This window comes from Carassius auratus, chromosome 42 (assembly GCF_003368295.1).
Source record: "Carassius auratus strain Wakin chromosome 42, ASM336829v1, whole genome shotgun sequence".
NCBI lineage: Eukaryota > Metazoa > Chordata > Actinopteri > Cypriniformes > Cyprinidae > Carassius > Carassius auratus.
In genome coordinates this window covers 4,997,361-5,022,979 of record NC_039284.1, presented here as the reverse complement: position 1 = coordinate 5,022,979, position 25,619 = coordinate 4,997,361, and the positions used below count along the sequence as shown (strand labels likewise).

Sequence of the window (25,619 nt, the reverse complement as noted above, 5' to 3'; positions counted from 1 at the left end):
GTCCACCAGGACAAGATAATGTTGGCCATTCCATTCAAATAGATCAGTTGCAACAATTGACCAGGGAAGTTCTGGAGTAATCATGTAGCTTCAGTGGTTCCTTTTGTTGGTGCTGTTTCATACCCTTGCAGACCGAACATGAAGCACACTCCTTCTCAATGTCCTTGTTCATTGAAGGCCAAAACACTACACCTCGTGCTCTGCGTTTTGTTGATTCTACTCCAGGATGCCCTCTATGAAGAATAGTAATATATTCTTTCTGCAGTGACTTGTGGATCACAGCTTTTGTGCCTTTCATCACAACCCCATCCTTTGTTTTCAACTTATCTCGGTATGGATAGTACTGGTGGAGTTCAAGTGAAAGTTTTGCCTGTCGGTCTGGCCAGCCCTGTTGTATTATCATGGAAAGCTGTTGCAATGTTGGATCTGTGGCTGTGTGCTCTTCCAACTCAATGAGCCTTGATGGCGAGATGTGCTCAACAGACATTACTTCAAAGTCGGCCTTCTCACTGCTTAACACTTCTGTGTTTTTCATTGGGGCACGTGGAAGAGTGTGAGCCAGAAACATTTATTTTCCTCTTTTATAGCTTATCACGAAGTCATACTTCTGAAGCCTTGACATCATGCATTGTAATCGGCTGGAGCCATGTGCAGTGGCTTGTTGAGTATCGTCACTAATGGCTGATGGTCTGTTTCAATGTGGATTTTCTTTCCGTATATGTAGTCATGAAACTTACCACTTACGCTCTTTCTCAATTTGAGCATATTGTCTCTCGATTTGTGTCAGGGTCCGTGAAGCATATGCTATGGGAGCATTTTGTTGGAGGCTTGTGAAGCATCACACATCAGTGTAAAACGTTCTCTCAGTGTTGGTGGGCTTGTGATGACCTCTTTCAGCTTTTTGAATGCATCTTGATGTTGTTTATGCCAGCACCATTCCATATCTTTGTGAGTCAGCTCTCGTAAGGGTGCTGAGAGGTCGCTGAAACCTGGAATGAATTTTCCAAGATAGTTAACCATCCCTAGGAAGCGTTGTAGAGCTATGACATTCTCTGGGACGTCCTTTCCTGTGATGGCTTTGATCTTTGAAGGGTCTGGTTTCAGTCCTTCACTTGTGAATACATGTCCTACATAGCATACTTCCGACAGCCAAAACTTACATTTGAGAGGGTTAAGTCTACGGTTGACCTTTTCTGCACGATCCAGCACTATTTAAAGATTTGCGTCATGTTCTTCCACAACCTTTCCTCCCACATGGATGTCGTCTACTATAATAGCGCATGGATAACCTTCGAATGTTTGTTCCATCGTCCTTTGGAACACCTCGCTCGCTGTGCTGATTCCAAATGGCATGCGTAGACATCAGTATCTCCCTTTTCGCATGCAAAACGGGAAAGACAGAGGAATCTGGCATTTTAGATGTGACTTCTACTGTACGCATGGGGTGGTGCGGACGTAGGAGGGCCTTATTAAGGTCTTTTGGGTCAATGCATAGTCTTATCTCCTCTGAATTCTTTTTGTGGGTTGCCACCATTGATGATACCATTCGTTGGGCTCCGAGACTGGGGTAAGAACACCCATATTAACCATTCTTCTTGGTTCTGCTTCGACCCTGCCCTGCATGGCTGCTGGGATTTGCATGCAGGCTTTACAACTGGGTGAACTGCTGGGTTCAGTCTCGTTGAATACTGTATGTTACTGGAAGTTTACCAATCACATCCTTGAAGAGGTCTGAATATCCAGAATGAATTTTGCTTGCAAAGCTTGAAACTTCATCTGCTGTCACATGATGAATTTCTTTGTTGAACGACATGTTGTTTTTCCTTAAATCACTCACGTATGCTTCTATGGTTTCACCGGGTTTTTGGTTTCTCATATTGAACTTGTGGCGTTCAATGGTTACATTTGTTTGTGGGTTGCATAACTCATGGAATTTCCATTTGATACATTCTGGGTTCTCTCTGGTTTCAGCCTCCGCGATCATCCGTCGTTGCTCTCCTTCCACCGCATACACGGCTGGTGCATACACAAACGCGCGCTCCAGCTCAATGGTTTCTGAGCCAGCCAAGTTAAAGGGTTAGTTAGAAAAATTTTAATTATGTCATTAATAACTCATCCTCATGTCGTTCCAAACCAGTAAGACCTCTGTTCATCTTCGGGACACAGTTTAAGATATTTTAGATTTAGTCCGAGAGCTCTCAGTCTCTCCATTGAAGCTGTGCGTACGGTATACTGTCCATGTCCAGAACGGTAAGAAAAACATCATCAAACTAGTCCATGTGACATCAGAGGGTCAGTTAGAATTTTTTGAAGCATCGAAAATACATTTTGGTAGAAAAATAGCAAAAACTACGACTTTATTCAGCATTGTCTTCTCTTCCGTGTCTGTGTGAGAGAGTTCAAAAAACAATAGTTCAATGATATACGGTTCGCGAACGAATCACTCGATGTAACCAGATCTTCTTGAACCAGTTCATCAAATCGAACTGAATCGTTTGAAACAGTTTGCGTCTCCAATACGCATTAATCCACAAATTACTTAAGCTGTTAACTTTTTTTAATGTGGCTGACACTCCCTCTGAGTTAAAACAAACCAATATCCCAGAGTAATTCATTTACTCAAACAATACACTGACTAAAATGTTGTGAAGAGAGAACTGAAGATGAACACAGAGCCGAGCCAGATAATGAACAAAAGACTGACTCGTTCTTGAGTCAACCGTTTCTGTCGGACTCGTCCAACTTGAGAACCGAGGAGCTGATGATACTGCGCATGTGTGATTCAGCGTAAAGCAGACTGATACACAGAGTGTCTGAACTGAACTGGTTCTTTTGGTGATTGATTCTGAACTGATTCTGTGCTAATGTTATGAGCCCGAGTAAAAAGTGGAAGTAAAGTTAATAACGAGGAATTATTATTTACTATTATTATTACCTATCTAATTATTATTTACACTAAGCCTGTTGCAAAGAACTGCTACTTTTACATGGTAAATAGAATATATCACGATTTTCACTGTACATTTTTTTTTTCTGTAAATAGCATATAGAGCTAATTGCACTTAGCCTACTGTAAATTGGATCTATTGCTAAGAAAGTATGTTAATTCCACTTAATGTAAATAGCCACTGCTGTATTTTTCTTACTCTATTGGAAGATCAATTGTAAAATAAAATAAATGCACTTAAAATATTATTATTAATATTATTATTTTTATTTTTATATTTTTTTGCCCATGAGATACCATAAAATGATTAGCTATTAATTCATTAATCTAACGTTCTGCCAGTTTTCACTGAGAATAATTAAATTTGTATTGAGTAGGAAGTATGCGGACGTCTTTTTGGCGGGAGCTGTTGCCATGGTGAATCGTAATATCGGTGCTCCATTGATAATCACTTTTTATAGTTGCGGTGCACGCGCTTAACCCAGTCAATCGCGTTACAAGCTAGTTTTCCATGCCCAAAACATCACTGCCTACACCATTGAAGCCGTTATTCACATGTGTCGTATTTAACCTTATGTGTCAATGGAGGGTGGAGCTACAGTAGATTTACAATTAGTAATAGCATATATTTAAGTATATATATATATATATATATATATATATATATATATATATATATATATATATATATATATATATATATATATATATATATATATAGTAACCCTAGTAACCCTAAAAAAAACACTTGGTAAGAAGAGCATTTTTTCCATCGTGCATCAATGAAGTGTTTAAAAAGGGGGAGAAGACCGAAAGAAACTCTGGGTTTACCAAAGAAAACCTGCTCCTGACCAGGTTAGGTTCATAGAGTAAGTTACCATGATAACTGACTCTGAGTATAAGTTAGCTCTCTTTCAGAAATGGGCTTGACTTACCCTGTTTTCACTTAACCTCCTTTGTGAAACAGGCCCCTTGTGACGATCATGCACCAGAGAGACACAGGGAGAGCGAGAGATCCAATTGCAGGTATTTATTAAGTATAAGGGTAATCCAAATCTTGGTCGAACAAGCAGAGGTCAAAGCCAAACAGACAGTCCAAAAATAAACAAACAAAAAAACAAGTAGGGAACAGGAAAGGGAACTCGGAAGACGATAGGTTAGGGTCAATCTCGGGATACGAGAAGATGAAGGGGAATCTCGGAAGACGAGAAGCTGGCAACACGAAGGGTAAGTAATCCATACAAACAACAGGGAAAGACTGGTATTTATAAGGAGGCTAATGACAACAAAGTGACTGCACCTGGTGCAATTAACAGGAGTGCAATTACTGTGAAGACAGGACCAGACTAGAGGAATTCTATTGCCTACGGTGAAGTGCCTAAGGGAAAGTGAGGCCACTAGTGGACACTCAGGGAAACAGAGACTAGACAGCGTGACATCACCCCCTCCTCCACGGAGCCGCTGCCAGATGCTCTACCCGAACCCAAGGGAAAACCAAAAACACAAAGAGAACAGGAGGGAGGTGGAGCGGCGGAGGACTAGGGGAGGGACGGAGGGCCAGGTAAAATGGGGAAAACAGAGACAAGAGGACCAGGTAGAATGGGGAAAACAGAGACAAGCGGACCAGGTAGAATGGGAAAACAGAGACAAGAGAAGTGCAACACAAAACAAGGAGTCCAGGAGGTTGGTGGACCGGTGGAGATTCAGGGGGAGGGATGGAGGGCCAGTGCCTGGTTGCATGAAACTCCTTAAGCTAAGAAATCCCTTAGAAATAAGGTTAAGGGCACCCTTAGTGAAACTTGGGTTGCAAGAAAAAACCCTAAGGGTTTCCTTAAGGAACTTGAGGCTGTTATTAAGTTTTTCCCCTTAATTATCTAAGTGTTCCCTTAAGCGTTGCTACAAAGTCCTTAGTGACCATTTCACCTTAATAAATTTAAGGGACCAAAACAGCTCCCTTAAGTCAACTTAAACTCAAAATACGATGGCTGATTTAGTGTTTATTGAAGAGGAGGAAATACCAAGGTGTGTTTTTAATGATCGTAATAATCCCTTGGAGACGATGAATGGTTGATGAAAGGCTGAAAAGTATTATTATTATTATTATTATTATAACCACTTACGAAAACAATAATTGCCTTTTCGTCGTCTGTCCAGTTTGGTTTGTTTTTTTGTTTTCTGTTATGTTTGTACTCTCCATATCAAAAATATATTAATACAAGTGTGATGAAGGCTTTTTAGGAAGGCGTTATGTTCTGTTTACTGTTAGAGGTAGTAACTATAGCAACCGCGGCGATCTTTGCCGTATGTTGCCAGAAACTACTGTGAAACACTAAGTATAAACACTTAGGTAAGGGTGACAGTTAAGAGGTTTCTTGCAACGCTCTTAATGAAATCCCTTACCTCAACGATTTTTTCTCCCTCAGGGAAACCCTCACTTAAGGAGTTTCATGCAACCAGGCACAGGTCCTTAGAGGGAAGACCACCACAACCGTGTGGTCAGAATGGACGCCCCCCAGGGCGGAGCAGTAGACCACCACATCCGTGTGTTCAAACCAGACGCCCCCCGGGCGGAGCAGAAGACCACCACATCCTTGTGGTCGAGGCAGACAGACCTCAGGGTGGAGCAGATGACCACCACATCCGTGCGGTCAGGGCGGAAGCCCCCCAGGGTGAAACAGAAGACCACCACATCCGTGTAGTCGAACCAGACGCCCCCCAGGGCGGAGCAGAAGACCACCACATTCTTGTGGTCGAGGCAGAAAGCCCCCAGGGTGGAGCAGAAGACCACCACATCCGTGCGGCCGGACCAACAGGAGGACAAGTCTGGTTAAGTCTGAAACATAGAACATGAACATGTAGCCTCCGTGGCCACAACAGGAACAGTCGGGTACTCAGAGAGATCGACTGAGACATGACGAGTCTCTGGAAGTTCCGCAGAGGTGAGGAGAGACTCTGGTAGTTCAGCAGAGATGTGGAACGGTTCTAGTATTTCATCAGAGATGTGGAGAGACTCTGGTAGTTCCACAGAGGAGTGACAAGACTCTGGTAATCCCATGGTGTTTATGCTGGATTCCAGAAGATCGGTGCTGATTTAACTTTGCTCATGAAGATTATTGGTGACTTGCATTTGTTCATGAAGATCATTAGTGACTTGTATTTGTTCATGAAGATCAGTGGTGACTTGCCTTTGTTCATGAAGATCACAGGTGACTTGAATTCTCCCATGAAGAACCCCGGTTATTTGACTCTCTGTCCTTGAAGATCACCAGTGACTTGACTCAGTCCTTGAAGATCACCAGTGACTTGACTCGGTCCTTGAAGATCACCAGTGACTTGACTTGACTCTGAAAGGTCAGTGGTGACTAGCCTTGACTCTGGAAAGTCCATGGTAACTAGCCCTGACTCTGGAAGGTCAGTGGTGACTAACCCTGACTCTGGAAGGTCAACGGTGACTAGCCCTGACTCTGGAAGGTCAAAGGTGATTAACCCTGACCCTGGAAGGTCGACGGTGACTAACCCTGACTCTGGAGGGTCCATGAGCACCTGACTCGACTCTGGAGGGTCAACCGGAACCTGACTCGACTCTGGAAAGTCAACGGGCACCTGACTTGATTCTGGAGAATCAACTGGAACGTGACTTGACTCTGGAGGGTCAAAAGGAACCTGACTCGACTCTGGATAGTCAACTGGAACCTGACTCAACTCTGGAGGGTCAACTGGAACCTGACTCAACTCTGGAGGGACAACGGGAATATGACTCAACTCTGGAGGGTCAACCGGAACCTGACTCAACTCTGGAGGGTCAACGGGAATATGACTCGACTCTGGAAGGTCAATCAGAACCTGACTCAACTCTGGAGAGTCAATGGGAACCTGATTCAACTCAGGAAAACCCACTGTAGCTGCCATCCTCTGCAGTGGCTCCAGGCTGGAGGCCACCTTGTGCAGTGGCGCTGGGTTTGTGGCCATCTTGTACTGTGGTGTTGGCTCAGCAGACGTGACGTGAACAGTCTCTGGATCAGCAGATGTGACGTGAACACTCCTGGGAATCTCTAGGATCTTTGACAGCATGGAGAAATAATTCAAAAACGTCTCAGCGGCCATCTTGGGCGTTGGTGCTGAGCCGGCGGCCATCTTGCACCGTGGCGCTGGGCTGGTGACCACCTTGTGCTGTGGCACTGTGCTGGCGTCCATCTTGCCTCATGGCGCTGGGCTGATGGTCATCTTGTGCAGTGTCGCTGGACCTGCGGCCATCATGGGCAGTGGTGCTGGGCCGGCGGCCATTCTGCACAGTGGCACTGAGCTGGCGGCCATCTTGTGCTGTGGTGTTGGGCTGGCCTCCATCTTGCCTCATGGTGCTTGGTTGGCGGCCATCCTGTGCAATGGTGCTGGGTCGGCGGTCATTCTGCGCAGCGGCGCTGGCCTGGCGGCCATCTTGTGCAACAGCAGTATAAGGGTAATTCAAATCTTAGTCGAACAAGCACAGGTCAAAGCCAAACAGACAGTCCAAAAATAAACAAACAAATAAACAAGTAGGGAACAGGAAAGGGAACTCGGAAGACGAGAGGTTAGGGTCAATCTCGGGAGACGAGAAGATGAAGGGGAATCTCGGAAGACGAGAAGATGAAGGGGAATCTCGGAAGACGAGAAGCTGGCAACACGAAGGGTAAGGACTCCATACAAACAACAGGGAAAGACTGGTATTTATAAGGAGGCTAATGACAATAAAGTGACTGCACCTGGTGCAATTAACAGGAGTGCAATTACTGTGAAGACAGGACCAGACTAGACGAATTCTAGTGCCTACGGTGAAGTGCCTAAGGGGAAGTGAGCCCACTAGTGGACACCCAGGGAAACAGAGACTAGACAGAGTGACACCCCTGATCACCGTGTCGGGGTTCATTCTGAGATAACAACCTGCTGGATGTAGGACTTACACAATATCATCCTAACAATTAATCAGTCATGACTAAGCAGAAATAAATATATGCCAAATCTATAATATTATATAGGTTTATGTCAATCATGAGGAATTCTGAATGCCTTTCAACCATGCCTTGTGACTGTGATTAGATCAGTTAGGTTTATCCATTGTTTTCCAAGGTTTTAGGCAATTCCTATGTAATTTATGTGTAATGACAATAGTTTGTGAATATTTATTTTTATCAACAACACTCAGTGGGAGCAAAAATTGCCAGCATTGTCAACCGTGTTAATCCTTGTCATCTGTTGATGGGTAACACAGTTGACAGGTAACACAGTGGACATTTCGGCCTTTTTGGAGCCTTGTGCAAATTGCTGATCTTGGAATAGTTAGTATATTACCTTATTAACTTTTGTTTTTATGTTCTTTCTCTACATATCTGTATCTGATGCAAGTCCTCCAGAACAAGCCAAAACACAGTTAAGTCAATTAATCTACTCTATGTGCAGACAGACAATAATTTAGATAAGAATGTCTTCACATTTCTATCCAAGAAAGGAAAATTCATTGAAAACCATTGCTGATTTTTAGGGGGTTTTATAGGGAACACAATTGACACTGATTTCACAGACATAGGCCTACACAAAATGGATGATTTAATGTATATGCATGAGCAAAAAAAATAAATAAATATATGTATTTAAATATATATATATATATATATATATATGTATGTATGTATGTATATATGTATGTATGTATGTATGTATGTTTGTATATATATATATATATATATATGTATGTATGTATATATATATATGTGTGTATGTATGTATGTATTTATATATATATATATGTATATATATATATACAGTATATATGTATGTATGTATGTATGTATGTATATGTATGTATGTATGTATATATATATATATATATATATATATATATATATATATATAAGACGAGCAAAACCTCACATTTACCAACTTTTTTTGCAAGATAAAAGATGGATATCTTTTGGATTTTTGTATTAGAAATGTCCCCTGATAGTGATCATCGTTTAAAGTGAAAAGTTATTGAAATTATAGAATGACTCATAATTATAGAATGACTCATTCACAGGGGTTGCATAAACAGCTCTCTTTAATGTAAACACTGTTATGAGTGGCAGTATGTGTATTCATTTATGTCAGGGACTTAGCCGTCTTTTCAGAAGTGAGGGGGACAGAAATCACACACACACACACACACACACACTACGATATAACATTTCTGTAATCTATATAGCCTACTAGTCAACAGTTTTTTAACAGTAAGATTTTTAATGTTTTGAAATAAGTCTCTACCGGCTTTATTTGAGCCAAAGTACAGCAAAAGCAGTAATATTGTGAAATAGTTATACTATTTAAGATAAATGTTTTCTATCTGAATATATTTTAAATGTAATGTATTCCTGTGATCAAAGGTGACATTTTCAGCATCATTCCTCCAGTCTTCAGTGTCACATTAATCAGAACTCATTCTTAATATGCTGATTTACTGATTATCAATATTTAAAATAGATGAGTACATTTTTTTCAGCATTCTTTGATGAATAGAAGGATACACAGATTAGCATTTATGTGAAAAAAGAAGCTTTTGCAACACTATATCATTCAAAAGCTTAGTATTTTTTTTTTTTTTAATTATAGAAATTAATGCTTTTATTTAGCAAGGATTCTTTAAATTGATCAAAAGGATTAAAGGATTATTTAAATTGATAAAGACATCATTTTACAAGAGATTTCTATTTCTGATAAATGCTGTTCTTCTGAACATTATCATAATAAGAGTTTTTCTTCCTTTCTTTCTTTTAGCAGCAAATCAGTATATCTGAATTGTAAATGATATAAAGGATATAAAGTGACTGAAGTAATGATGTAAAAAAAAAAAGCTTTGAAATCTCAATAAATTACATTTTGAAATATATTCAAATAGAAAACAGCTATTTTAAAGAGGCTAGTAAAAAAAAATTAAAAATGTCACTGCTTTGCAGTACTTGGATCAAATGCAGGCTTGTGAACAGAAGAGACTTCTTAAAACAACATTAACAAGCTTACTTTTCAAAAACTTTTGATTGGTAGTGGATACTGTAGGCAACTTTATTTTTTTCTCTAATTTCTAGCTTTTAATTGGCTTAGAAATCTGTAACTGCTGGACAATAACAAATAATAATGATTTGTTTATATACTACAAACACTTTTTTTTTTATCACATAATAAGGCAGATCAGTTTATATACTGTAATAAATCTTTGCGCGAGAGCGCCCTCCGGCTTCGAGTATGAATGAAACACACACTGCAGGAGAGTTTAGCGCTCCTTGATGTTCATTTCGCCTTCTCGGTCCCAAAAATAACATATTTGTCCGAAAAAGTGAGGGAGACTAATTTTCCTGATGATAAAAGTGGGTAAATCTACACCCCTGATTTATTTATTTATTTATCTGACCCTGTCTGTCACTGACGTTGTATTGAATAATGTGTTTAAAGTATTTCTGTGGCGTTTACTGTGGGTTCATTTGAATAAGAAATGCTCTCATTTTAAACCAAAAAAATAACAACAACAACAACAACAACAATAATAATAATAATAATAATAATAATAATAATAATAATAATAATAATAATAATAATAATAATAATAATAATAATAATACAGTTATTTTCCTCCAGAGGGCGCTGCAGGGCTAAAAATTATAAATATATAGTTTACTCAAAATAAACATTCTGGCATAATTTAATTACTCCTGAAGATCCCTAACATATCACAACAATAGGGTACGTCTAAAACGTGATTATTAATTAATTAATTGGTATTTCTTTATAAATTGAAAGTTAATTTAAAGTTAATCTCAGTTGGTAATTGATTACTTGATAAGGAACTCTCTCTCTCTCTCTCTCTCTCGCCTAAATTCGCTATTACTTGTTTAATCATAGTTAATCTTGTTTCCGAAGTAGCTGAAGTGATGTAATTGCTGCTCTTTTGTCCTCCATTACTTATTTAAAGGTTCAAATTATGAAAGGACCTCGATTCAATAACATAAAACTTTTTTTGTTGTTTTATATAGTTGGTTTTTAACTCACTTCCTTTTATGGCCTTTTATTTATTGTGTTATGTAATGTATATGTATATGCACATGCTTTTACAATTTGCCAACTATCTGTAATTACATTTATTTGAGTCCACCCGAAAGACTTTTAAACTGTTGCAAATCCGTCCTTGCTGTGTTGTTGTAGTGACGCTTGCTTTACGGCATTTGGATGATGGCGGAGTCGCTGAACGGTGTACAGTTAAGCACGGTAATTATTTGGCTTTTAACAACTTCACACATAAATCCAGTCGCATGTCAGTTGCATGTGATGGTCGCATAAGTATGCGCATGCAGTATATTATGATTTAAGCAGGTTAAGGTATATGCAGTATATGCGTGGTAACGTTAGTCCTTTCAGTTCTATGTTATCTACGATTTGATTTAATGATGAGCATATTGCTAAGAGCCTAAATGTTTACATGATTGTTAACATCTGACATGTGCACACGAGCAGATTTAATACCCGCTTTAGCTGCTTTTTATTCTACATCATTGCGCATTTAATAGCATTTAACGTAAGTTAGTACGCTGTGTTTTCTCCAAAGTTACTTAAAACGAGCATTTTATGCATAATTTCTAGCTGATGCTTTTGAAAGTTTCGTTTGTTTACGCAAAATGCAAAATCTTCCATCTTTCATTTTCTTTTTCTTTGCATCTTTGAGAGACAACATTTCACCAGATGTTTTATTTTCTTTTGGACCTTTTAATGCAGCCTCTTTGTACATATATTTTAAGTATACAAATACAGAATAGACAGTATTTATTATTTATTAGCTATTACAGAATGTAGTCTTGTATAACCAAATGTAGTGTTTAACCTTAATTGTTTATGCTTCTTTTTTTTTCCTTCTTCATTTTTATTCTTACACTTTTTAGAAAAGTTTGATTGTGAAAGATGAGCAAGATTTTAAACGCTAGTATTAATGTTAGATTTGCATTTTCACAGACATTTGAGGGATGGAAATGTTTTTCTCATGATTTTTCAACCTTAAAATAGATTTCCACATCTCTATGAAGTGAGATCTGGCAGTGTCGGTGAAATCGATGTCTTCCTATTGATTGATATTCTGAGACAGGACATGAATTTGCTTTCATAATGTAGCCCTGCCATAGTTGCCTGTTTAATTCCAAATATTGCATTGTATAACACAGCCTCATTCATTAGTCAGTTGACTGACTCTTTGACCAATCAGGCTGCAGTCAGAGGATATAGAATTTATTTCTAACACATTTGGTTTTATTAGCATGAACAGGTGTGCAGCATGGGATCAAATATGCTTGCTATAGGGGTCAAAGGCCGTTTATTAGATGGTTTTTCTGTGCATTGAGAAGCTCTGAAACTTATTTTTTTTGATTGATGCAATTCATTACATTGCTCTTAGTGTACATTTATTTTGCGCATCGATAAACAAAAACTCTAGCTTCAGTAGTAGGAGCCTGAAATGTCCTCTAGACCTTACATGCTGAGAAGATCCTGAATATTGACCAAACATAGCATGTTTTTCACCATGATGTGCCATTTCCTGTAAATTAATATTTTTAACCACCAACATTTACATGCATAATAGTTGCTCACTTATTATTATTTTAATAATAATAATACTAATAATAATACATCTTAAAATGCTATATTAATATTCAATTATGAATGTAATTTAAATTAAATGACTTCCCCACCTCCCCCACGCCATTAGCAGTAATCAAAATTTTCAAAAAAATAAAAGTAATTGGAGGAATACGGAGGATAAGAATCACTGAAAAGATCAGGCTCAGCATACAGTAGGCTAATTGTTGCCAAAAATAAATAAATCTCGTTCGACTAGTTGCCAGCAGGTTTGATCTTGAAATGCAGGGTTCAAAGTGAGTATTTTTATTGGCTGCTTCATGTGCTTTATGTTACTAGTCACTTATTTAATTGTAATTGCACTGAATGGAAACTAAAGTTTTCTTACAAAAAAAAAGCACTATAAAAGTAAACAAAAAAATAAAAAAATTATTCCATATTTCATATGACCCTTTAATGTGTTTGATTAGTTTGTTATATAATGTTCTGTCTCTTTTGCCACCAGAAATGGCAGGATGCTTCAAACAGAGAGGCTGCCATACTCTGCTATATGGGGGAGCAGGTCCCCCTTATTTACTGCCTGGAGGCGGAGCCACAACAAGGGGAGGAGGAGCAAAAGGTTGAGGAACGCCTCTTGTGTCCTCTGGAGTGCTTCCTTTTTGGGGAGGACCCCTGTGTCGGGCTGGAGAAGCTACAGCAACACAGCGGCAGCTCATCAGCTCAGCAGTGTGGACGTGTCTTTAAAGAGGGCGAGACCGTCTACTCCTGCAGGTTAGACCTGAGCCCCTTTGAGAATATATACGGACACCATCAACTCCTATACAAGCTTGTAAAGAGTACATCAGCTAGACTGATTGAGGAGCCAGCATCTCATCGTGCATTGTTCATTGGACAGCCTTGTGAATGGAGAATGCACATTTTATTTATTTAAAATTATATGGTCAAACAAACAAATAAATAAGTGCATGAATGAATGTATAAATAAATATTATTAAAATGTAAAGTTTTGTCATTTAGGAATTAATAGTGTGTGTGTGTATGTATGTGTGTGTGTGTGTGTGTGTGTATATATATATATATATATATATATATATATATATATATATATATATATATATATATATATACACACACACACACGTCATTTTCCATGTATAGCATAATTTTAAGGACTTAATTTACTTAACTATTATTATAAAATTCAGAAAATAGTAATAATAAAGAATGAGTAGGTGTGTCCAAATCTGATTTGATTTATTTAGTTAGTTACTTATTTTTTTATTTTTATGTATTGACTACAAGTCTATATAAGCACATTCAAAGCCCTACGTCTATGGAGCTCTTATGCTGAACTCATTAGGATCTCTGCTAGCTGTGCTAGCATCTATTGCTTTTTTTTTTGTCTTGATGTGTCCTTGTATGTATATTTCCAGGGATTGTGCAATAGATCCCACCTGTGTACTTTGCATAGAATGCTTCCAGAAGAGTGTGCACAAAAGTCATCGCTACAAGGTACATGCACTCGTACTAATAATTATTATACATTTTTAAATTATTTTTAAAATTCCCCGCCAAATCTCAATCCTGTTCTCTTTTTTTAATTTTTTACAATTAAATTTATTATAAATTACCTCCATCTAAAGTTTTATTTTTATTATTATATATTATTATTATTATTTTCCTATTATAATTGTTATTTCCATTGCCACTGCAGATGCATGCCTCGGCAGGAGGAGGTTTCTGCGACTGTGGAGACTTGGAGGCCTGGAAGACTGGACCCTGCTGCTCCCAACACGACCCTGGCACTTCAGTTAATATGGAAACGGTACAGTTTATTTTCTTGAAGCTTGTTGATGTTGATCTTTTTTCTGTGAACACTATTGTTGAACTTACTTCCTGCCTTGAGGTCAGAGGAGCCGTTCTGTCCGCACGTTTGCTAACCCAAACCCTTCTTCTGTGGGAAAACACAAGTGTGTGGGAAAGTGATGCAAAACCAGCTGGAATAAAAGCAGCGAGTGGAAGAAAAAGTAAAGTCGTTAGTCAGAGGGTTTATTGTACAAGGAAATGAATTGAAATAGTTAGAATGAAAGTGAAAGACTATCAGTTGTAGATTTTTTGTGTTTAATGGCATAATAATTCATCTAAATCCCTGGGTTTCATAAACTACTGTTATCAGCTGTATTCATCACTGTTTTCTTGCTGTATGCCTACATTTTGGCCTGCGAAGCAGATGCTAGCTGATAACTCAATAGATCCACCATGATAAGATCAGGCTCCAGATCCACACTCACTCATGGCCACTTTGTTGGAAAACAGCAGGTGCCTTTTCGTGCTTGACACCCTCTGGCGAGATCTAAACATACATGAAATAAACACGACAGATGGACATTTAAACCAAATCAGCAAACATCATATGTCGCTCAAAGGGCCTGTTCTGTTGTGTTGTGTGTTTTGTTATCTGCTTGGTGCTTGTACAGTCAAATTATGTTGAGCTGTGAGCTCTTTCGGTGGCTAGTTACTATTTTTGGTGTGACTGCATTTTAGGAGATGTTCTAGATCGTGATCTTCTGGAGGATTTGAGGATATTTAAAAAAGTGACTGCAGTAGAACTTTGGTTGAGCCTGATTGAGTCAGATAACAGGCAGATATACATGAGAATGAACAGCAGTTTATGTGACATTGTGTTTTTGTGGTCTTCTCCTTGCAAGCCTGCTATCCCTAAAATAATAATAAAGCCATTTCAAGAATGTTAATTTTGGGAATTAATTATTCCTTTATATTAGGGTTGTGACGGTGAGGAAATTTTCCCACCGGTTAATCGACGTGCAACTACACCGGTAATACCGGTAAAACCCCGGAGGCGGGGCGTTTCCTTTTTTCCTCGCTTTTCTTTCTTTCACTTTTAAATAGTTTGTAAAAATTAATAGATTGTTATTTGTTATTTGCGCATTTTGCTTTCACTTAGCGGCAAATAGCTTCAATTTTGCATAAAGCAATTGTTCGTTTTTAGTTTGTTAGAATTTTCCCTCTTTTCCTTGCTTTTAAATTACGCATTTTATGTGCGCATTTTACTTACACTTTTGAATTACTGGCAGTTCAGCGTAAATTGCTTGAATACAACAACAAAATACAACATCGAACTTACTTATTATCAACCTATTTATAAAACATTTATTAACAAATAAAAATACACGATGGATATAGGGCAGGCTATATGCCTAATATAAAATAACAAATAATTTACATAGAATATAAATAGGTATAAAAACTGGAAGTAAACATATATAATAATAACCAAATAAATAAGAAACGTGGAACATTTATTAACAAAACGAATAAGAAAGCTTGGAGGCCATTGGCCTACACCGTGATGTCATATACAATAAATAAATGACACAAAGTTTAAATAAAGTAAAAATCAGCAAACAATATGGAAGCAATTAAATAAGGAACAAATGTTAAAAAAAAACTTCCAAAATCACTTTAGATAAACGGCAAAAGTCAACAGGCTTTTCAAAATACAATTTCCAAACACGCGTTTTTGGTCTGTGCCGCGGTGGACAAGTGCCGTGCCCGATGTTGTGGCTTAACACTGGTGTCACGGTCAACACTGTCTATCATGGCAAGCCTACTTTATTATCCTCACATCATTTGTTGTTTCAGCCCCTTTTGACTTTTATTTTTGGTTGCACTTTATTTAAAGTTGCCCTTTTTACAGTGTAATTATACATATAAGTACCGAGTAATATTAATTAACTATACTAAATATAATATAGTTAAGATTAGGGTTACTTGCATGTAATTATGCATAATTCATTGTTATTATAATAGCAAGTAGATGAAACCTGTGTAAAAAGGACACCTTAAAATAAAGTGTTACCTTAATTATTTATTTTCTGGAGCTGTATAGCTCTATAACAGAAATAAAGGTATTATAAAATATATAAAAGTAAAACACATGACGTGTACAGTATATTGCACATTAGCTCAAGTCATATGAGGAAAAGACCACAGTTTAAATGATTATTCACAGAAAATCTGCTCATCTGCTGTAGCTCTTTAAATTTCATACACAAGCACATATACAATATTTCAAAAGTATGATGTCAGTCAAATCTGGTCTTAAAATCTGGGAACTTATAATATTCACTGACATCAAACCTAATGCAGACTGCAGTGTATCTTGATTATTCATTTGTTTTGCTTTTATGTTGTTGTTGTCGTTATCATTTAATAATAATAATAATAATAATAGTAGTATACGTAGTGTTATTATTATTATTATTATTATTATTATTATTATTATTATTATTATTATTATAATAACCCTCAGTTTCAGTGACAGCTCCAGTCCCCTTTTACTTCCACCATATAGAAATTAGCAGCCTGGACATTTCATTAAATATCTATTTTGGGTGAATTAATAAATACAATTTATTCAAGTAAAATTCTGTGAACAACTAAAAACTAAGTGGCTCTCGGTTTCAACTGCTGTTGTGTGTGTCATAGGATGAGTGTGTGATGGACCCAGGCCTTCGGGAAAGGGCTCAGATGCTGTTCCACCTGCTGCTGCGGTACACAACAGACATGCTGGTTTGGGAAGAAACCAACGAACTATCAGAAGAGCTGAAGCCAAAGTGAGATCTGCAGTTACTAAAGCCGCAAGCTGGAAAAAGTCCAATATAGGATTCATCCTTCATTTAAAAAACGTAAACGTTGTTTAATATTGTTTTTAGAGTGAAGCAAGACACCTACTTCTGTGTGCTCTACAACGATGAACACCACTCATATGACCACGTCATCTACACACTTCAGCGCGCGATCGCCTGTGACCAGAATCAGGCCCAAATCTACACTGCACTTATTGACAAGGAAGTGAGTATTCTGAGCATCAGCTTTCCACATAGTCTTACATGGTCAACATTATAGCCTTTTCATTTGTTGTGTTATCATGATTTCAGGGGCGGAAAGCCGTGAAGAGAGGTACTCTCGGATCCTGCCAGCAAGCCAAGGACAATATCAGGGTAAATATACTTGGTACACTCTTAAAACACTTTTTTTTTTTTTTTTAAGTAAGGTGTATGTAGATGACTTATTTAACCATCTTTGTATGTCCCCTGCAGCGTAACTCGGAGCACATTATCCAGAAACCTTTGCGGGTGGAGATTCTTCACACTGCTGTAATGGCTCATCAGACCTTTGCCCTCAGACTTGGTGCATGGTTCCAAAAGATCTTTGGCTACTCAGGTAAATGATTAGGAGCAGAAAGTGAACCGAGATCTGGTGAATCGGTTGCATTTTTTAAAACAATTGTTTATTTAATGAAAATAGAAACTAAAATAGCTCTCCTGAAACTCTAGTGCAAACATATTTACAGTCTAATACCATTCTGATATGGTCCTTGGTTATTATTGATGCTCAATTAGTAATAACGGTTCTTCTTATTATCAATTATTGCAAAAGATTAGCTGCTTACTGTGTTTCATTATCAAAATCATCAAAAATCAACCCTCTTCATTTGTGAGTAAATCACTCGCATATTGAACCAAATCTTCACTCTGTGAAACTATGTCTAACATGAGCCATTGGCTAATTCTTAGATTTTACTCACCAATGTCAGAGATGGAGGCTAAGTATAAGTTTAGCACAGGTATGTTTTCACTCGCCAAACACTCTGACTGAGTGCTTGTAAGTTTCACACTCTGTCAAGTGATCTGTACTACTTTTTCAATTAATCTAACAGGGCTGCGCCGATCGTTATGCGCATCTCGTCAGAGAAACTGCGCAAATCCACGTTCATTTTCAGCGTTTATTTGCGCATCTTCTCTGTTAACGATGGCTCTGTGTAGTAACAGCTGCTCTATGTGAAATCACGCACCTGATGGAATTAACCGCTGATTAGAGAACCGGCTTTACTGACGAGATGCGCATTAACGATCGGCCATCTAATGGATGCGTAGTGTACCTGTATTTGACGCACCGTAAACCTGCCGTCGCTTTGCGGAGAGCACTTTTTCTCACACATGCAAAGAAGGAAAGAAATTGTATGCGTCATTGCTGAATAAAGGTGCGTTTCTTGCATATGTGTGTGTGTGTGTGTGTGTGTGTGTGTGTTATATATATATATAACACACACACATGTATCGTACCCCAAACTTTTGGAAGTTGGAATTGGAAGTTCTCTTTTTCCAGCAAAGCAATATATTACACATTAAAATGGCTACTTCTAATTGCAATAATATTTCACAATATTGCTGTTTTTACTGATCAAATAAAAACATTGTTGGTGAACATAAGAAGGCGTCTTAAACAGCTTTTTTTATTATTATTCTCCTTTTCCTTTCCAATTATCAATTGGAAAGGATCCTTATCAATTTTAACTTTTGACCAGTAGTGTGTGTATATATAATAATTCTGAGGTTTTGTGCTTGTCATTGGTTCTGTAGTTGGCCTCAGGGAGGTGTTCTGTCAGGTGGCTTTGGAGCCGGCCGCTGACAACAATAACCCCTGCCTGATCAGTCGACTCATGCTGCACGACGCCAAACTTTATAAAGGTCAATCTTTCAACCTCTGTCATTAAATGATTCACTTTTAATACCATGCAGACATTTCAAATCCGGTGAGATATTCTTAGTGCTATATCTAAACCTGATTTCCTGTAACTTCCTCAGGAGCCCGCAAGGTTGTGCACGAGTTAATTTTTAGTAGTTTACTGATGGACACCGAATATAAGAGGCAGTTTGCCATGAAATTCACAGAGGTACAATTTCACAGCTGCATATCATTTCACATATGTATCATTTGAATGTTAAAGTTGTTACATGCTTAGAATGAGTACAGTTAGCTGAGATGAGCTCTATCTCATTTCAGCACTACAAGCAACTTCAGGAAGACTTTATCTGTGATGACCATCAAAGGAACATCTCAATCACAGCCTTGTCTGTGCAGATCTTCACTGTTCCCACTTTGGTATGATGGACAGCTTGCAGAATTGACATCAAACATGTTTCTGTATCTTTTATCATCTCTAACTGAACCTAATTTTTAACTCATACTCTTGGCAGTCAGATACTGTTCCCTTTAATTATTAGTTCTCTAGTCATATTATCTCCTTTTATTTTACATGAAAGAAAGAGCGTCATACAAATTGGAGCGATATGACGCAAGTAAATGATGGCAAGTAACCCTTAAATTCAATGTAAAGGTCAATTTAAAGCTTTCCACCTCTCTTTTTTTTCTCAGGCCAGGCAGTTGATAGAGGAGGGCAGTGTCATCAAGGTCATTGTAGACACTGTAATGGATATGATGAGGGAACATCTGGACAGCAACCAACGCTTCCACTTCCAGGGCCACAACCCCGACAAGTTCTTCCGGGTTCAAGTTATCTTCCATGACCTCAGGTCTACACACAACCCTCGAATTATGGAAAATAACTACTGTTTATTTTTATCAGTGAGTCTCAATGTAGATTGGGTTTACTTTGATGTTATCAGGTACATTTTAATCAGTAAGCCCTCTGTGTGGACTGAGACGTTGAGGGAGAAGTTCCTTGAAGGTTTACATGTCTTTCTTCGCTTCCTATGTTGTATGCAGGTAATGTTTTCTCTTGTCAAAAGGATTTTAATTTGGTCTGATCTGTAGCCTAATTGAGTGTCCTTCTTTGATGGCAGGGGATGGAAGAGGTGAAGAGGCAGCTTGGTCAGCACGTGGAGGTGGAGCCCGAGTGGGAGGCAGGGTTTAGCCTCCAGATGCAGCTGCGCTATATTCTCGCCATGTTTCAGGACTGGTGCTCTTCTGACGTGAGTCATTGCTTGGCAGGGACATTGCTTTTTGGGGTTAAATGGCACCCTTTATCTTACAGACCCGGTTTAATTCTCTAAGTTGCATCTTGATTTCAAAATATACCAAATTGAGTGTTTTAGCAAGTTCTGTTCTAAGTTTTGAACATGTATACAGCAAAATAAAGGAAATTTGCATCTGCAGATTGACTGAAATATGACAGGGTCCAAGCCAATTACAACCAGATGCTCACTAAACTCAGTGTACTGTATGTAGTCTATGTATCAGTCTTTTTAGATTTTGACATTGCACTGCAAACTGGTAACTCCCACTTGACTCATAATTTATTAAATAATATTTAAAGGGGTCGTATGATGCAATTTCAGATTTTCCTTTCTCTTTGGAGTGTTACAAGCAGTTTGTGATTAGATAAGATCCCTAAATTTGCAAAGACTTAAGTCTCAAACCCAAAGAGAGAGTCTTTGTAAAAGTTCGTCCACACCCTCCTAAAACGCCTCGACTAAACAAGCCCCCCAAATGTCTACATCACTGTATGGGAAGATTTGCATAACAGCGCCTGAATGTTCACGCAAAGAAAGAAGGTGTAATTTTGATTCTTGCTATTGTTACCGCTGCCATATCGTGGAGATGCTGTTTGATTCATTGTGAAAGTGAAACTACTTTGTTAGGCCTTTTCAAATAGGACACAACTAGAAATCGGTGGTTAAGGTGCGACGTGAAATGTAACCCAATGCGTAAAAAGGTTAGAGAGTCGGACTCATAACCCAAAGGTTGCGGGCTCGAGTCTCGTAACTTCAGGAATTGTTGGTGGGTACAGTGCTCTCTGACACCTTCAATGCCACGACTGAGGTGCCCTTGAGCAAGGCACCGAACCCCCAACTGCTCCCCTGGCGCTACAGCCAAAAATGGCTGCCCACTGCTCCGGGTGTGTGTGTGTTAACAGTTTGTGTGCGTGTTCACTGCTGTGTGTATGCACTTTGGATGGGATAAATGCAGAGCACTAATTCCGAGTGTGGTCACCGTACTTGGCCACATCACTTTATTCATTGTAAGGTAAAAAAAAGTGCATCATTTTCCACAGACTCTACATTGTTGTTGCTCCTCTATCTCCCACCTTCTGAAACACGTCGAGTTTTACAAAGCTCATCGTTCTAAAAAAAAAGGGAGATGTGCTCTGATTGGTCAGCTATCCAGTGTGTTGTGATTGGCCGAATACCTCAAATGTTTGACTTACCATACTTACTTTACATGTCTCTTACAATATTCTAATGCCATGCCCTGGTGCGATGAGACAAAACTAATAAAACCCATTACAAATGAGCCATTTGTTGCATTCTAACAACGGATTAGTTGCGTTGCATATTGCGCTGCGTATACATAAAACCATGTCTGCATTTGTGTTTGGAGAAACAACAAGCGCTACTCTACACTGCTCAAAACCTGCATTTGAATCATCAGTGGCAAATTCTTTAAATATGAAAACATGCTTACAGGTTGTGAGTCAAAACAGCATTGTAGGTTAAGGAAATAGTCCTTCATTAGAAGCATTGCACACACCCAAATATTTGGTTTGAATTGTTCTGGAACAGTGTTGTAAATACAACTTAACCACTGATTTCTAATTGTCTTTTGGAAGACCAAACAAAGTAGTTTCGCTTTCACAACGAAACACACAGCGTCTCCACGACATTGGTGGCAGCAGCAACAATACTACAGCGAGAATTAAAGTTACGCCTTTCTTTATGTGAACATTTGGGTGGTGCTATGCAAATCTTCCCACACAGTGACATAGACATGTGGAGGATTGTTTAAACGAGGCATTTTAGGAGGGCTTGGATGGGTGTTAACGTTTATACAGAATATCTCTTTGGGTTTGAGACTTTAGTCTTTGCAGCTTTTGGGACATTATTTATTCATGAACCGCTTGTAACACACTAAAGAGAAAGGAAAACTTGAAATTGCATCATATGAAAAAAAAATAGACAAGCATGTCTTGAATCCTGAAACGGGACAATGAGTGGATGGTCTCGTTTTAAATAAGCATTTATTATTAAGTTATTATCAGTTTACAGAATGTCTCGGTGTAATGTTTAGACAAAGCACTTAAATAGACCACAGTCTACTTTAAAGCCATTACTGTTGCTTGATTGATTAGATTACAAATATTGTTTATCCACTGGTTAATGAATGACCTGGAAATATGACACTGTTTGGACGTGTGTGTGTTGTGTTATTTACCCACAGGAGAGGGTTCTGTTGTTGGCCTTTCAGGAGTGTCACAGAGCTCTAATGTCCTGCACCAACCAGCCCTTCCGCAGCGAGCCAGCAGACAACTACATGTGCAAGCAGATCCTCCACACACGGCTTTATAAAGTCTCCCAGGAGCCCGTCTCCATCCATCTGCCCATCTCCAGACTCCTGGCCGGTTAGAAGAATAGTTGAATTTCTGTATCAGAAGTCGTAGTCATGAGATTTTCTAGCTTGTTACGTTTTTAATATGACATGTTACATGGTAATATGAAAAAGAAGATTAACTTTTTCAACTTTTATTTTATTTCCCACTAACATTCTTCCAATTTTTGGTCAGCTAGCATTTGTTCTCCCACTCAAGAAAGTGTACCAATGATTGTTTTTTTTTGGTCACAGCAATATTCTGTATCTGTTGTTGAAACCCAGTCTGTATCTGATCTCAGGTTTATATGTGCTGTTGTGCCAGACTGGAGCAATCCAATACCTCCCTGACTTTGTGGATACTGTGAGTATATCATTAATTAATCAAATGAAGCTGTAGCGTGTGAATGTCCAGGACTGTGGGTCACAGGTGTGTATTTGGATGTGTTTCAGGTGCAGCTGAACTTCACTGAGCTGGCGGAGCAGCCTCTGCGCTGTGTTGTGCTGGCGGCTCAGGTGTGTGCTGACATGTGGCGCAGAAACGGCCTGTCGCTCGTCAGCCAGGTGAGAGCACCACCAATTGCACAGTTTTTACAATTTGTAAAAAAAAAAAAAAAAAATTATCTTAAACACGTAGAGATTTTTGTAAATACAATAATTTGCAATTCTCCAAAAAACCTGAATGTGAATCTAAACATAAAGTCTCCAATTAAAAACTGTTGGATCATCAACTGATATTTCAAACACGTCCATTATTTAATTTGAACATCTTGAAAACCACTGTTAGTGGCGTGAAATGGCTTATAATGATTATTGGGGCTGTCTTAGTTTTATTTATTTTGTGAAAGTATGTATGAACGCGTATATTGGAGGGGTAAAAAAAAACAACAACAACAACAACTATGTAACAAAATTTAAATGCGCAAATTTTCATATTGTGCCGCGACATGAACATATTCTAATTTTTGCTGATATTTGCCTCTGTTAGGTGTATTACTATCAGGATCTTAAGTGCAGGGATGAAATGTTTGATAAAGATATTATCATGTTGCAGGTATGTCCTTAAAGTCATAAATGAATATGAAATATAAAAATAATAATATAAAAATAATTTATATAATTGCAAAATTCAAAATACTTTAATTCAGTTAATGAAATTTTTCTGACCAACCACAGATTGCTGCTTCCAAAATGGACCCCAATCATTTCCTCATGCTTGTTCTTTTGAGATTTGAACTTTTCGATATTTTTAATGGCAACTCCTCCAGTAAGGATCAGGTGAGTAACAGAGGATGAAGTGAGATTACATGGAATATGTTTCATAGCAGCTTCTCTTAAACTGATCAATACATGCATGACTAAATAATTTAAATTATTGAAATAATAAAGCATTTATTTATTCTTTTTGTCATTGATTATGGTTGATTTTAATTGGTTTCTTTGCCCTGTTTCATCACACAGGAGGTGCTGAAACAATGGAATAGGTTGACAGAAGAGATGCTTTACCTAATTATCGTCATTGTAGGTAAGTTCTCACATTTAACTTTTATATGAAAGGCTTGGTCTTGCTGTCTTTAGCTGATGTGTTTTGTTGTTTCATGTAAGTGAGTTGACTGGAGGCACTGCCTTTTGTTTTGCCTCTGATATATATATATATATATATATATATATATATATATATATATTTTGCATGTGAAATACACCAACTTGAATCTACAAGTGCATCTCAATAAATTATAATGTCATGGAAAAGTTAATTTATTTCAGTAATTCAACTCCAATTGTGAAACTTGTGTATTAAATAAATTCAATGCACACAGACTGAAGTAGTTTATGATGATTTTGGCTCACATTTAACAAAAACCCACCAATTAAATATCTCAACAATTAGAATACTTCATAAGACCAATAAAAACATTTTTTAAATCCTTTTTTTGTGAATTGTTGGGCTTCTGGAAAGTATGTTAATTTACTGTACATGTACTCAATACTTGGTAGGGGCTTCTTTTGCTTTAATTACTGCCTCAGTTCAGCGTGGCATGGAGGTGATCAGTTGGTGGCACTGCTGCGGTGGTATGGAAGCCCAGGTTTCTTTGACCGTGGCCTTCAGCTCATCTGCATTTTTTGGTCTCTTGTTTCTCAATTTCCTCTTGACAATATCCCATAGATTCTCTCTGTGGTTCAGGTCTGGTGAGTTTGCTGGCCAGTCAAGCACACCAACACCATGCAGTGTGGGCAGGTGCCAAATCCTGCTGGAAAATGAAATTAGCATCTTCAAAAAGCTGATCAGCAGGAGGAAGCATGAAGTGCTCCAAAATTTCTTGGTAAACGGGTGCAGTGCCTATGAGCTTTTCCACCCTTCCTCCAGACTCTAGGACCTCGGTTTCCAAATGAAATACAAAACTTGCTCTCATCTGAAAAGAGGACATTGGACCACTGGGCAACAGTCCAGTTCTTCTCCTTAGCCCAGATAAGATGCCTCTTACGTTGTCTGTGGTTCAGCAAATTCCTTTTCACATCTATGTGTGGTGGCTCTTGATGCTTTGACCCCAGCCTCAGTCCATTCCTTGTGAAGTTCACTCAAATTCTTGAATCAATTTTGCTTGACAATCCTCATGAGGCTGCGGTTCTCTCGGTTGGTTATGCATCTGTTACTTCCACTCAACTTTCTGTTAACATGCTTGGATACAGCACTCAGTGAACAGCCAGATTCTTTGGCAGTGAATGTTTGTGGCTTACCCTCCTTGTGAAGGTTGTCAATGATTGTCTTCTGGACAACTGTCAGATCAGCAGTCTTCCCCATGATTGTGTAGCCTAGTGAACCAAACTGAGAAACCATTTTGAAGGCTAAGGAATCCTG

General features: G+C 38.4%; 1 pseudogene; it reads left to right on the top strand.

Annotated features, from left to right (window-relative positions):
- Positions 1–11,144: 11,144 nt before the first annotated feature.
- LOC113060460 (E3 ubiquitin-protein ligase UBR1-like) overlaps positions 11,145–25,619 on the top strand; it is a 32,766-nt pseudogene continuing 18,291 nt past the window's right edge.